Source organism: Phyllobates terribilis, unplaced genomic scaffold (genome assembly GCF_046119375.1).
Source record: "Phyllobates terribilis strain yellow unplaced genomic scaffold, ASM4611937v1 Scaffold_27__1_contigs__length_16484149, whole genome shotgun sequence".
NCBI classification, from domain to species: Eukaryota; Metazoa; Chordata; class Amphibia; order Anura; family Dendrobatidae; genus Phyllobates; species Phyllobates terribilis.
In genome coordinates this window covers 1,535,478-1,549,724 of record NW_027362787.1, presented here as the reverse complement: position 1 = coordinate 1,549,724, position 14,247 = coordinate 1,535,478, and positions in this window count along the sequence as shown.

Below are 14,247 nucleotides of genomic sequence, written 5' to 3'. Positions count from 1 at the left end.
TAGGGTGTTGAACAGGGCTGATTGTAGCCTTTGTTTGGATGCCCGAATGTATCCTTTGGCTTGGAGGTCCAAAGATATTAGGAACGTTCTTGGGTGTTTTTATAAATTTGCACATTGTCACTTTATTCACTGTTGTCACTTTAATCATTTAGTACACACTGAGGATTGATTGTTTGATGTGATATCTGTACCAGTTTCTGGTAGACTGTTAGATCTTTGGTCTATGTAAGTGTGGCACCCCAGGGGTCTGGTTTCCACAGTAACAGCAATGTTATGTCTGAGAGCAGGTGGGAGGTCTCTTGGTCAGGAATCCTATGCATGCCACACCTCCTGCCCAGTCCTGGGAGGGGAAGGACTTCCCCTATATAAACCTGGGGCTGAGGCAGGGTTAGAGAGTTCAAAGGGAGAGTTCAGCCAGGAGGGCTGACAGGGAGCTGTGGCTCCGGCTGGGCCTAGCTCCTGGGCCATGCCAGAAGTAGAGACAGAGAAGAGAAGCAGCTATGGGAAGAAACAACAGGAGCTCTGTGGGAGCAGTGCTACAAGGAGTCAGGGGCTGGCAGCTGCAGAGCTCGCCCTGACTGAGAAGCTATCACCGGACCTGGAGTCCGAGGCTGTGGGGACTAACTCCTATCCAGCAGCAGAAACCGACCGGCAGGGGATTGCAGGTCCTCTGGCCCAGAAACCCGAAGGCACGGTCACACGCGTGGGACCAGCACCGCCGTCGTGGAGCGGAAGCTACTAGAAGGCCCCGAGTCACCGGCCATACGGGTGAGCACCACACGGTACACTCAGGGACGTGGGCTACTTATACCCGCCTCTAGCAAGGTAGCCAGAAGAGTAACGTTAGTTTGGGAGGCCTACAACTCCGCCTGGCCAGGGGAGATCCCATCTGCTCAAGGACTGACCAGGCCCCAATCGCTAGCCAGTACTCCGGGAGAGTCTGTCTTTGTCACCAGTAAAGACCCTGAACTACACCGTACCGTCTCCGAGTGGTTCCTGCTACCCCCATCATCCACGTCGGCTGCCCTGAGGCCATACCCCTCCCGTTGGGGGTTATACTATCACGCTGCACAATCCTACCACCGGCCTCAGCGGTCTGCCCTGCAGCAGCAGCTCCTTAGCTGCACTCAACGGGTGGCGTAGTCGTCCAACATCTACCGCTAATACAGCGCCACTTAGTCTGACTCCCTGGGCACGGACCGGGTCACCGCCACGAGACTACAACCCTCACCAGATCCGGCTCCGGGTAAGCTCCCGCGTGCGCAACGCTGCGCGACACAGGCCCAGGGGCGCGTCAACTTTTGGCGTAGTCGGCAGGATCTCGTGCCCGCAACCACCGGGTACTGCGTGCCTGAAAAAGACTGTTCAAACTTACCAGTGGTGAAGATTCCCGCCATCCGGCGCCATCTTCGGCCTTCTTCCCGCCCTCCGTGGAGGTTTCCCGCCATTGGACGCCATCTTGAGGACGCCGCGCGGGAAGAAGAGGGGCGTGGACTCCGAAAGCGCGCGAGAACTGAAGCCCCGCCTCACGTCCGGACGTTGCGTAAGGTCCTGGAAGGAGCCCAGCAGACGCCGACGTCACAGGAGCGCGACGGAAGGTCCTCAACCCTGACGATCCACTGCGGAGCCGCGGCCTACGGAAGAGGATCATCGCAAGGTAGGCCACGGTCCACTAGGGGGGAGAAGGATGTCGGATACGGAGGAGAGCTTCACCGCTCCAACCCCCGCCAGCGCCACCGCTGTTGCGGTCATGCCTTTCACCATGCCCTATATCCCGGGGGCAGCCTGGCTACCCCAGTACTCAGGGGAGTCACATACCCTGCAGGACTTTAGAGAAAAGCTGGATAGCCTCTTCCAGGTGTACCCCCTCACAGAAGAGCAAAAAGTGAGCATCCTGGTGGCCCAATTAACCGGGGCAGCCCAAAGGGAGGTAAAGTCCTGGCCACCTGGGAGGAGGACTGTCGCAGAGATACTAGCCCGGCTAACCAAGGAGGGGCTGCAGTGCTACCAATACGAGGAAAGCCAAGAGGACCCGGACGGGTCTGAGGACTACCCTCAGGAGGGAGCACAAAGAGGACACCGCTACTGAAGGGAAGTAGCATAAACAAAGAACTGTATATCGTTACCCGTCAGGGTATGAGAACTGATGCTAATTAAAATATGGTCCCCGTTGGGATTAGTGAATTGTTCCCCGTGTGTCCCTATCCCTTACCAGGCTGAGGACTGTGAGCAGCCATCCCCTATCCCTTACCAGGCTGAGGACTGTGAGCAGCCAATCCTTATCCCCACTGGCCGAGGACTGAGAGCGGCCATATCTTGTAAATAATTATGTGTCTCTAGTAATTTATAGGAGTCTTTGGTGGATTTACCGGGAATCCTGTGTACATAGTTGGAGCGTAACCTAGGGATGGACTAAAGACTGTTAAGGACTCGGGGCAGGACAGACCCCTACCTGGTTACGTCTCCCTGTTTTGGTGAAATGGACACCTTGCTTTTCTTCAAAGACTGCACCCGGTTGCGGACACGCCGTGACCATCTTTATGTGTTTTTCTTGTTGTATTATTATTGTTTATACCTTATTATGTTTTTCAAAAAAAAAATTGTTTAGTCCCGGAGTACTAAATTTCACTAGGGGGGAATGTGGCACCCCAGGGGTCTGGTTTCCACAGTAACAGCAATGTTATGTCTGAGAGCAGGTGGGAGGTCTCTTGGTCAGGAATCCTATGCATGCCACACCTCCTGCCCAGTCCTGGGAGGGGAAGGACTTCCCCTATATAAACCTGGGGCTGAGGCAGGGTTAGAGAGTTCAAAGGGAGAGTTCAGCCAGGAGGGCTGACAGGGAGCTGTGGCTCCGGCTGGGCCCAGCTCCTGGGCCATGCCAGAAGTAGAGACAGAGAAGAGAAGCAGCTATGGGAAGAAACAACAGGAGCTCTGTGGGAGCAGTGCTACAAGGAGTCAGGGGCTGGCAGCTGCAGAGCTCGCCCTGACTGAGAAGCTATCACCGGACCCGGAGTCCGAGGCTGTGGGGACTAACTCCTATCCAGCAGCAGAAACCGACCGGCAGGGGATTGCAGGTCCTCTGGCCCAGAAACCCGAAGGCACGGTCACACGCGTGGGACCAGCACCGCCGTCGTGGAGCGGAAGCTACTAGAAGGCCCCGAGTCACCGGCCATACGGGTGAGCACCACACGGTACACTCAGGGACGTGGGCTACTTATACCCGCCTCTAGCAAGGTAGCCAGAAGAGTAACGTTAGTTTGGGAGGCCTACAACTCCGCCTGGCCAGGGGAGATCCCATCTGCTCAAGGACTGACCAGGCCCCAATCGCTAGCCAGTACTCCGGGAGGGTCTGTCTTTGTCACCAGTAAAGACCCTGAACTACACCGTACCGTCTCCGAGTGGTTCCTGCTACCCCCATCATCCACGTCGGCTGCCCTGAGGCCATACCCCTCCCGTTGGGGGTTATACTATCACGCTGCACAATCCTACCACCGGCCTCAGCGGTCTGCCCTGCAGCAGCAGGACCTTAGCTGCACTCAACGGGTGGCATAGTCGTCCAACATCTACCGCTAATACAGCGCCACTTAGTCTGACTCCCTGGGCACGGACCGGGTCACCGCCACGAGACTACAACCCTCACCAGATCCGGCTCCGGGTAAGCTCCCGCGTGCGCAACGCTGCGCGACACAGGCCCAGGGGCGCGTCATAAGTACGAATAAGGGACTTTTAGGGTCTAGGGGCAGCTGCCGTTCAGCAAGGGTGCCATTGTCATCTATATGTAGGATGCCCATCTCCGTTGACATGCAGGTTCAGGCTAGGGTATCTATAGGGTGAGTTTTATTGAAGTACAGTGGGTACGGAAAGCATTCAGACCCCTTTAAATTTTTCACTCTTTGTTTCATTGCAGCCATTTGGTAAATTCTAAAAAGTTCATTTTTTTCTCATTAAAGTACACTCTGCACCCCATCTTGACTGAAAAAAACAGAAATGTAGAAATTTTTGCAAATTTATTAAAAAAGGAAAACTGAAATATCACATGGTCATAAGTATTCAGACCCTTTGCTCATATTTAAGTCACATGTGTAACGGGTCTGGGAGGCGGAACCTCTGGGCTACTATACAAGGGGGTGGTCCTTGTAAGGGAGCGGGTGGCGACCAGGCAGGCAATCACAGCAGGTGACCGGGACAGTCTCTGGGTGTACGGGCAGGAGGTCACGGCAAGTGATCGAGGCAGTCTCTGGAAGAACGGGCTGGAGGTCACGGCAAGTGACCGGGCAGTCTCTGGAAGAACGGGCTGGAGGTCACGGCAAGTGACCGGGGCAGTCTCTAAGTAAAGGGTAGGTACGACCTGTGATGGCTGAACCTCCAGGTAGGCTAGCAAGGCAGATGGAGGATGTGTGCTCCCAGGTGAGCAAGCGAGAGTCTCTGGAATAGCAGGTGGTCACAGCACGTGACGGCGGAGCCTCCAGGTAGGCAAGCAGGCAGGTAGCGGAGAAGCGCTCCCAGGTGAGCGGGCAAGAGTCTCTGGAATAGCTGGTGGTCACAGCACGTGACAGCGGAGCCTCCGGGCTGGCAAGCAGGCAGGTAGCGGAGAAGCGCTCCCAGGTGAGCGGGCAAGAGTCTGGAATAGCTGGTGGTCACAGCACGTGACAGCGGAGCCTCCGGGTTGGCAAGCAGGCAGGTAGTGGAGAAGCGCTCCCAGGTGAGCGGGCAAGTGTCTGGAATAGCTGGTGGTCACAGCACGTGACAGCGGAGCCTCCGGGCAGGCAAGCAGGCAGGTAGCGGAGAAGCGCTCCCAGGTGAACGGGCAAGCTGGTCCATAGACAGACTGACCGGAGTTGTAAGGCAGACCGTCGGACCTCAGGCAAGCAGGCAGGTAGCTGATGTGCACTCCCAGGTGAGCGGGCAAGTTGGTCCTTAGACAGACTGACCGGAGTTGTAAGGCAGACCGTCGGACCTCAGGCAGGCAGGCAGGTAACAGGAAATCAGGCAGGATTAGGACAGCAAGCTGGCAGGAATCTGGCAGGTAACTGGCAGGTAACTGGCAACGGGACCTGAGGGCTGAAGCAGAGTAGAACGGTGCAACAACATTGCTCGGGCACCTCCATTTTGGAGGAGGTGCCTTATATATGGTAAAGTCCTCCGGCCATTGGCCGGGGACTCCTTAGGACGGCGCGTGCGGCCCCTTTAAGGGGGAGGGAGGGCGCGCGCGCGCGCCCTAAGCACAGTGGCCGGGAAGGAGCGCGCGCTGCCAGCAGAGCGGGAGAGGGACGCCGGGCACGGAGCAGAGCGGTGAGGGGAACAGCGTCCCTGCCTAGCAGAGGGCAGGGACGCCGGCACTACAGTACCCCCCCCTTTAGGCCCCCCCTTTTTTAGGCCAGATAGAAATTTAGCTAGGATGAGAGGGGCATGGATGTTCTCCCGGGGCTCCCACGTTCTCTCCTCAGGACCAAACCCCTTCCAATCTACCAAAAAAAAGGTCTTTCCTCTTACCCTTTTGGTGGCAAGAATGTTCTCTACCTCAAACTCGTCCTCAGCAGAAACCGGAGCAGGAGGCGCACCTGTAGACTTGGAAAAAGAGTTAAGCACCACGGGTTTGAGGAGAGATACATGGAAGGAGTTAGGGATCCGTAAGTTGGCCGGGAGTTTCAATTTATAGGCCACCGGGTTGATCTGACTGATGACCTCCAGAGGACCGATGAACCGAGGCCCTAACTTGTAAGAAGGTATCTTGAGTCGAACATATTTAGATGAGAGCCAGACTTTATCTCCTGGACGAAATTGTGGAGGATCCAGGCGTTTTTTGTCAGCGTGTCTTTTCATACGCTCGGATAACAGAAGGAGTGCGGACCGGGTACTCTCCCATATGGAGGAAAATTTGCTAACGAGAGATTCCGCAGCCGGGTTGTCCACAGAGGTGGAGACAGGAAAAGGAATCCGAGGATGCTGACCAAAGACTACAAAAAACGGGGATTTGGAGGAGGATTCGCTCTCGTGATTATTATAAGAGAACTCGGCCCATGGTAGGAGATCCACCCAGTCAGAATGGTGGGCATTAACGAAGTGCCGGAGGTAACTGGTCAGGTTCTGATTGATCCGCTCCACTTGACCATTGGACTGTGGGTGGTAAGCGGAAGAGAAGTCCAGGGTGACGTCTAGTAGTTTACAAGTGGCTCTCCAGAAACGTGAGGTGAACTGTACCCCACGATCCGACACGATGTGGAGGGGCAGGCCATGAAGACGGAAGATGTGGCGGATAAAGTCTTTAGCCAGCTCGGGTGCAGACGGAAGGCCTGGCAGGGGAATAAAGTGAGCCACCTTGGAAAAGCGGTCAGCGACCACCCAAATGACCGTACAACCGGCAGAGACGGGGAGATCAGTTATAAAGTCCATTGCTATATGCTGCCAGGGGGCAGCAGGTACAGGAAGCGGAAGGAGGCGTCCGGCTGGCAGATGTCTCGGGACTTTGTTGCGGGCGCAGGACACACAGGCAGAAACAAAGTCTATTATGTCCTTGTGCAGGGTAGGCCACCAATAGTGCCGGGCAATAAGCTGGAGGGTCTTTTTCTGACCGGCGTGGCCAGCTAGTTTAGACGAATGGCCCCAGTGTAGGATCTTCTCCCGATCAGGTACTGAAACAAACGTCTTACCGGGAGGGAGACGATTTAGACTCACGGGAGCCACCTGCATTACTCTGGCGGGATCGATGATATGTTTAGGTTCTTCCTCGAGATCGGACACCAGAAAGGATCGGGACAAGGCGTCTGCTTTGACGTTTTTGTCAGCCGGGCGAAAATGAACAACAAAATCAAAGCGAGCAAAAAACAAGGACCACCGGGCTTGGCGCGGGTTAAGTCTCTGGGCATGCTGGAGGTAAGCCAAGTTCTTGTGGTCAGTGTAAATTATTACCGGATGAAGAGCCCCCTCGAGTAGGTAACGCCACTCCTCCAACGCCAGCTTGATGGCCAATAACTCTCGGTCTCCTATGGAATAGTTGCGCTCAGAAGAGGAGAAGAGTTTGGAGAAGAAGCCACAAGTTACCATTCTCCCGGAAGATGATTTTTGAGTAAGTACCGCTCCGGCTCCAGAGGAGGAGGCGTCAACTTCCAGGAAGAACTGCTTGTTGCCGTCCGGGCGATGCAGCACCGGGGCGGAAGAGAAGGCCTGTTTTAGGGAAAGAAAGGCCTCCTCTGCTTCGGGCGGCCACTCTTTGGGATTAGTACCCTTACGGGTGAGCGCGGAAATTGGGGCAGTCCGGGAAGAGAAGTGCGGGATGAAGAGGCGGTAATAGTTGGCGAAGCCCAGGAACCGTTGAATAGCCTTCAACCCCTCTGGTCGGGGCCATTTCTCGATGGCAGACAGTTTCTCAGGATCCATTTGTAGGCCAGTCTGAGAGATAATGTAGCCCAGAAACGGAAGCGAGGTCTGCTCAAAGAGGCACTTCTCATATTTAGCGTAGAGATGGTTCTGCCTGAGCCTGAGCAGGACCTGACGAACATCCCTCCGGTGAGTCTGGAGATCCGGAGAGAAGACCAAGATGTCGTCCAGGTACACCACTACGCAGGAGTAGAGAAGGTCCCGGAAGATGTCATTGACCAACTCTTGAAAGACGGCAGGAGCGTTACAGAGGCCAAAGGGCATTACCAGATATTCATAGTGGCCGTCCCGGGTGTTGAATGCCGTCTTCCATTCATCCCCCTGACGGATACGAACCAGGTTGTACGCCCCACGGAGATCCAGTTTGGTGAAGATTCTAGCCCCCCTCAGACGATCAAATAACTCCGGAATGAGCGGAAGGGGGTACTTATTCTTCACCGTGATCTGGTTAAGGCCTCTATAGTCTATACAGGGACGGAGAGAGCCGTCCTTCTTTTTGACGAAAAAGAAGCCTGCTCCCGCCGGGGAGGTAGATTTCCGGATGAATCCCCTGGCCAGATTCTCCTCAATATATTCGGACATCGACCGGGTCTCAGCAGCGGATAATGGATAAATACGCCCACGGGGAGAAGTACCAGGTAACAGGTCGATAGGGCAGTCGTATGGTCTATGAGGGGGTAGTGTCTCTGCCTCCTTTTTATTAAAGACATCAGCATAAGACCAATAAGGAATCGGAAGTCCAGGTAGATTAGCTGGGGTAGGAGAAGGACGGACGGGATGAACGGGAACCAGACAGGTCTTATGGCAGCCCTGTCCCCAGCGAAGGACTTCTCCGGTCTGCCAGTCAAGAACGGGTGCATGTTTCTGGAGCCAAGGTAGGCCTAGCAAGAGGGCGTGAGAGAGTCCAGGCAGAACATGGAAGGAGATACTTTCAGAATGCAGCATTCCCACCTGCAGAGTAATGGATTCGGTGATGAGTTGGATGGGGCGTGGTAAGAGCCCCCCATCCACGGCAGCAACAGACAAGGGTACAGCCAGAGGTTTGGTGGGGATGCGGTATTTCTCTACCAGGGACTGTGAAATAAGATTCCCGGCTGCTCCAGAGTCCAGTTGGGCTAGTTCGAAATAACGGTTCTCCCCGTAGACGATTGAAACTGACAACAGCAGGGATGGAGAGGATTTATTCTTGTCTAGGTGGACCTCTCTGAGCGAACCTAGACACAGGCGTTTCCCGACCTCTCCGGGCAGGCACGGATCCGGTGCTCCTTACTGCCACAGTAGAAGCAGGTCCCCTCGGCACGGCGTAAGTCCTGACGGGTCTTGACCATCTTGGTCTGGTCGACCTGCATAGGCTCAGGAGGGTGTACCTGGTTAGAGACAGAAGGAGTGACGGGTTTCTGAAAAGTAGGAGCTAGACGTGGTAACCTCCTCTCACGGGTGACCTCTCTGGCACGCTCCTGGAACCGTAGGTCAATCCGGGTGGCAAGAGTTATTAAGTCATCGAGAGTGGTAGGAATGTCCCGACCGGCAAGTTCATCTTTAATACGGCCGGACAGACCCTCCCAGAAGACGGAAACCAGAGCGTCGTTATCCCAGGCCAGCTCCGAGGCAAGGGTACGGAACCGTATGGCATATTGGCCCATGGTGAGACTTTCCTGACGGAGGCGTAGCAGCGATGATGCGGATGAGGTCTTCCGTCCGGGTTCGTCGAAGACTTTCCGGAAAGCCGTGAGAAAAGCAGGCAAGTTAGACACCAGGGGGTCTCCTCTCTCCCATAGAGGATTTAGCCAGGCCAGGGCCTCCCCGGTGAGATGGGACATGATGAATGCAATTTTGGCTCGGTCGGAGTTAAACTGGTGGGACAATAGTTCAAAGTGCAGGGTGCACTGATTTATGAAGCCCCGAGCCTGGGCTGAGTCGCCTCCGAAGCGAGGAGGTGCAGAAAGCCGAGGTCCGGGGTAGGATATCATGGTGTTAGTGGACAGCGGAGCTGCCGGATTGCGAGACATGGCACTGGCGGAGGTTGTTGGTGGAGCAGTCAAAGTGTCCAGGCGAGTATTGACATTCCGCAGGTGACCCAGGATGGACTCCTGTTGGGACCTTTGACGGGACAGTTCATGACACAGGTCCGAGAGCGAGGGAGCTTGGGTGCCACCGGGTTCCATGGCCCGAGCAAACTGTAACGGGTCTGGGAGGCGGAACCTCTGGGCTACTATACAAGGGGGCGGTCCTTGTAAGGGAGCGGGTGGCGACCAGGCAGGCAATCACAGCAGGTGACCGGGACAGTCTCTAGGTGTACGGGCAGGAGGTCACGGCAAGTGATCGAGGCAGTCTCTGGAAGAACGGGCTGGAGGTCACGGCAAGTGACCGGGCAGTCTCTGGAAGAACGGGCTGGAGGTCACGGCAAGTGACCGGGGCAGTCTCTAGGTAAAGGGTAGGTACGACCTGTGATGGCTGAACCTCCAGGTAGGCTAGCAAGGCAGATGGAGGATGTGTGCTCCCAGGTGAGCAAGCGAGAGTCTCTGGAATAGCAGGTGGTCACAGCACGTGACGGCGGAGCCTCCAGGTAGGCAAGCAGGCAGGTAGCGGAGAAGCGCTCCCAGGTGAGCGGGCAAGAGTCTCTGGAATAGCTGGTGGTCACAGCACGTGACAGCGGAGCCTCCGGGCTGGCAAGCAGGCAGGTAGCGGAGAAGCGCTCCCAGGTGAGCGGGCAAGAGTCTGGAATAGCTGGTGGTCACAGCACGTGACAGCGGAGCCTCCGGGCTGGCAAGCAGGCAGGTAGCGGAGAAGCGCTCCCAGGTGAGCGAGCAAGAGTCTGGAATAGCTGGTGGTCACAGCACGTGACAGCGGAGCCTCCGGGCAGGCAAGCAGGCAGGTAGCGGAGAAGCGCTCCCAGGTGAGCGGGCAAGCTGGTCCATAGACAGACTGACCGGAGTTGTAAGGCAGACCGTCGGACCTCAGGCAAGCAGGCAGGTAGCTGATGTGCGCTCCCAGGTGAGCGGGCAAGTTGGTCCTTAGACAGACTGACCGGAGTTGTAAGGCAGACCGTCGGACCTCAGGCAGGCAGGCAGGTAACAGGAAATCAGGCAGGATTAGGACAGCAAGCTGGCAGGAATCTGGCAGGTAACTGGCAACGGGACCTGAGGGCTGAAGCAGAGTAGAACGGTGCAACAACATTGCTCGGGCACCTCCATTTTGGAGGAGGTGCCTTATATATGGTAAAGTCCTCCGGCCATTGGCCGGGGACTCCTTAGGACGGCGCGCGCGGCCCCTTTAAGAGGGAGGGAGGGCGCGCGCGCGCGCCCTAAGCACAGTGGCCGGGAAGGAGCGCGCGCTGCCAGCAGAGCGGGAGAGGGACGCCGGGCACGGAGCAGAGCGGTGAGGGGAACAGCGTCCCTGCCTAGCAGAGGGCAGGGACGCCGGCACTACAACATGCTGTCCATTTCCTTGTGATCCTCCTTGAGATGGTTCTACTCTTTCATTGGAGTCCAGCTGTGTTTAATTAAACTGATAGGACTTGATTTGGAAAGGCACACACCTGTCTATATAAGACCTCACAGCTCACAGTGCATGTCAGACCAAATGACCAGTATTGAGTAGAAGCCCCCTTTTGAGCTAGTGCATCCATGAGTCTTCTTGGGAATGATGCAACAAGTTTTTCACACCTGGATTTGGGGTTCCTCTGCCATTCTTCCTTGCAGATCCTCTCCAGTTCTGTCAGGTTGGATGGTGAACGTTGGTGGACAGCCATTTTCAGGTCTCTCCAGAGATGTTCAATTGGGTTTAGGTCAGGGCTCTGGCTGGGCCAGTCTAGAATGGTCACAGAGTTGTTCTGAAGCCACTCCTTTGTTATTTTAACTGTGTGCTTAGGGTCATTGTCTTGTTGGAAGGTGAACCTTCGGCCAAGTCTGAGGTCCAGAGCACTCTGGAAGAGGTTTTCATCCAGGATATCTGTGTACTTGGCCGCATTCATGTTTCTTTCAATTCCAACCAGTCGTCCTGTCCCTGCAGCTGAAAAACACCCCCATGATGCTGCCACCACCATGTTTCACTGTTGGGATTGTATTGGGCAGGTGATGAGCAGTGCCTGTTTTTTTCCACACATACCCCTTAGAATTATCACCAAAAAGTTCTATCTTAGTCTCATCAGACCAAAGAATCTTATTTCTCATAGACTGGGAGTCCTTCATGTGTTTTTAAGCAAACTCTGTGCAGGCTTTCATATGTCTTGCACTGAGGAGAGGCTTCCGTTGGGCCACTCTGCCATAAAGGCTCGACTTGTGGAGGGCTGCAGTGATAGTTGACTTTATGCAACTTTCTCCCATCTCCCTACTGCATCTTTGGAGCTGAGCCACAGTGATCTTGGGGTTCATCTTTACCTCTCTCACCAAGGCTCTTCTCCCACGATTGCTCAGTTTAGCTGGACGGCCAGGTCTAGGAAGACTTCTGGTGGTCCCAAACTTCTTCCACTTAAGGATTATGGAGGCCACTGTGTTCTTAGGACCCTTGACTAATGCAGAAATTCTTTTGTAAACTTGGCCAGATCTGTGCCTTGCCACAATTCTGTCTCTAAGCTCCTTGGGCAGTGTCAGGATGCCAGGTTTAATTTTACTTTGCCAGTAGTTTTTCCCTTAGCCAAGATGGCTTCCATTGCCTCACTGGGGTCATGTGTTTCCTGCCTGTGGACCTACTTAAACTGCATGTGTTGCAATCATGCCTTGCCTGAGTATTGTGTGCTTTTAGCTTTCTACTCACCTGTGCTAGCCCTCTGAATAGAGTCTTGCTGACCTTGTGTTTACTCCTAGTCATCCGCTGAAAGGATTGCTGCCTGAATCCTCTGCTAAGGGGACTTCTGCTGAAAGGAACCACTGGCTGTTGTTCACTCACGCTGGGATCTCTGAACTTTTGTCTTCCTGAAGAAAACTTCTCCTGGATCTCTACACCTCTGGTATAGTCACCATCTTGCTCTGTGTTTAAATACCCGGCTCCAGCTCTGCTTAAGACATCGCTGTTTCCTCCGCTGCACCTCCTGCATTCTTCAATATCCAGATCCATATTCCAGTTTGTCTTCTCTTCTGCACTACGTGAGTCCACAATCAACTGAGGAATACCTACGTCTGCTTACTATCCTTATTTCTGTTTGCATATTACTGTACCTAAGTAAACTTGGACTATCGTTAACGTTTACATACCCTAATAGTAATGAAGGCCGTGCCTTACAGATTAGGTTCTAAGAAGTATTGTTTGGAATGAACTTACCTTCATAAACTATTTGCTGTGATCTTTTGCACTTGAGTTTAAAATAGACTTTCACACTACTCTTGTCTCAGTCTCTGCTTTTGGCCCACGCCATTGGACTTCAGGGTATCTACTAACATCGTAACAGGCAGTTCCTTTGAGCTCATGATTCTCATTTGGTCTGACATGCACTGTGAGCTGTGAGGTCTTATATAGACAGGTGTGTGCCTTTCCAAATCAAGTCCTATCAGTTTAATTAAACACAGCTGGACTCCAATGAAAGAGTAGAACCATCTCAAGGAGGATCACAAGAAATGGACAGCATGTGACTTAAATATGAGCAAAGGGTCTGAATACTTATGACCATGTGATATTTCAGTTTTCCTTTTTTAATAAATTAGCAAAAATTTCTACATTTCTGTTTTTTTTTCAGTCAAGATGGGGTGCACAGTGTACTTTAATGAGAAGAAAAAAAAGAACTTTTTAGAATTTACCAAATGGCTGCAATGAAACAAAGAGTGAAAGATGTAAAGGGGTCTGAATGCTTTCCGTACCCACTGTATATAGTACTCAATGTTCCAGGCAGTGGGAGGCATTACTGGGATCCAGAGCAGTCGCTCCAGTCACGTCCAGAGCCTAAGGTCTGGCATAGGAGCTGCCGGACACTTTGTGTGCTCTGAAGTACAAAGGAAGATGGACAGGGACCTGCATAGATGGAAGTTGAAGGCCAGTCCCGGGTGCACTGCAGAGGTGGACGAGAAATACAGGATGAGCTAGCAACAGGGCTGAAGAGGAGTTATGCTAAGAAGGAGGATAATGTGAATTGCTGTGCCTTATCCCATCTGTACCCACCTGATGAACTTGAACTGTCAAGTATATGTTTGACTGTTACAAAGAACTTCGTGTTCCCTAAATTGTGAGCGGCGGCTTCTGAGGACAGAAGCCTGAAGGCAGTGGAGGCCTGCGGCCTACAAGAGAGTGTGCTGCACCCCACACCCTAGAGCACACTGGGACTGGGACACCCATTGTCTGTAAAGTGCCAGAGCGAAATCAGACCGACGTTCAGTCACGACTACCGCTCTGTGCCACTTTACAAGATGAGTGATAAGGGAACTTCTCCATCAGAAGAGACGAGGAAATAATGGTCGCTGCCCAAACTGTGACAAGAACAGGACCACAATGCAACAAGAACTGTCTCACAATGCTCTTGGAACTTTCCCATAATGCATTGCAAATTGAAACTAGAGCAAATACATTAAATCACTAGCAGACAGTGCCGTTATCAAACAATAAAAAAGAGACAGGATTCAAATGCAAGCAACATAATGTCAGAACTGATATACACATAAAGTGACTAGATTCCCTGGATAGCTAAATTCGCTGCTGAGGCAAGAACACGGGCTGCCCAGCACTATTTAAGTGCACCCCATGAAGATAGACACTCTAATTTACAAGGCCATAACATATAGGTGCATCTCACAAAATTAGAATATCATCAAAAAGTTAATTTATTTCAGTTCTTCAATGCAAAAAGTGAACCTCATATATTATATAGAGTCATTACAAACACAGTGATCTATTTCAAGTGTTTATTTCTGTTAATGTTGATGATTATGGCTTATAGCCAATGAA